The sequence below is a fragment of the Cucurbita moschata genome, unplaced genomic scaffold (genome assembly GCF_002738365.1).
Source record: "Cucurbita moschata cultivar Rifu unplaced genomic scaffold, Cmos_1.0 Cmo_Scf00125, whole genome shotgun sequence".
Taxonomy (NCBI): Eukaryota; Viridiplantae; Streptophyta; class Magnoliopsida; order Cucurbitales; family Cucurbitaceae; genus Cucurbita; species Cucurbita moschata.
The window spans coordinates 108,091-108,341 of NW_019268641.1; positions in this window are offsets into that span (position 1 = coordinate 108,091).

A 251-nucleotide genomic window follows, 5' to 3' on the forward strand; every position below is an offset into this window, starting at 1 on the left:
TATGGAGAATGAGAAATGTACATTTAGGAAGCACTGACTAATGGGTATACATATGATTTCAATTTATTTTATATAGCTTCACTATATGTAACCGCCTACTATATACAATTATTTAGTATATATATCTATCAGATTTTTACTATAAATAGTCAGCCTTCATATCCAACATTCTAGAGCCCAAATAGTCCGGGATTGACATCCTGCTAGAACACAACGTCATTTACATGCCCCTAGCAAAATGCGTAGTAGTA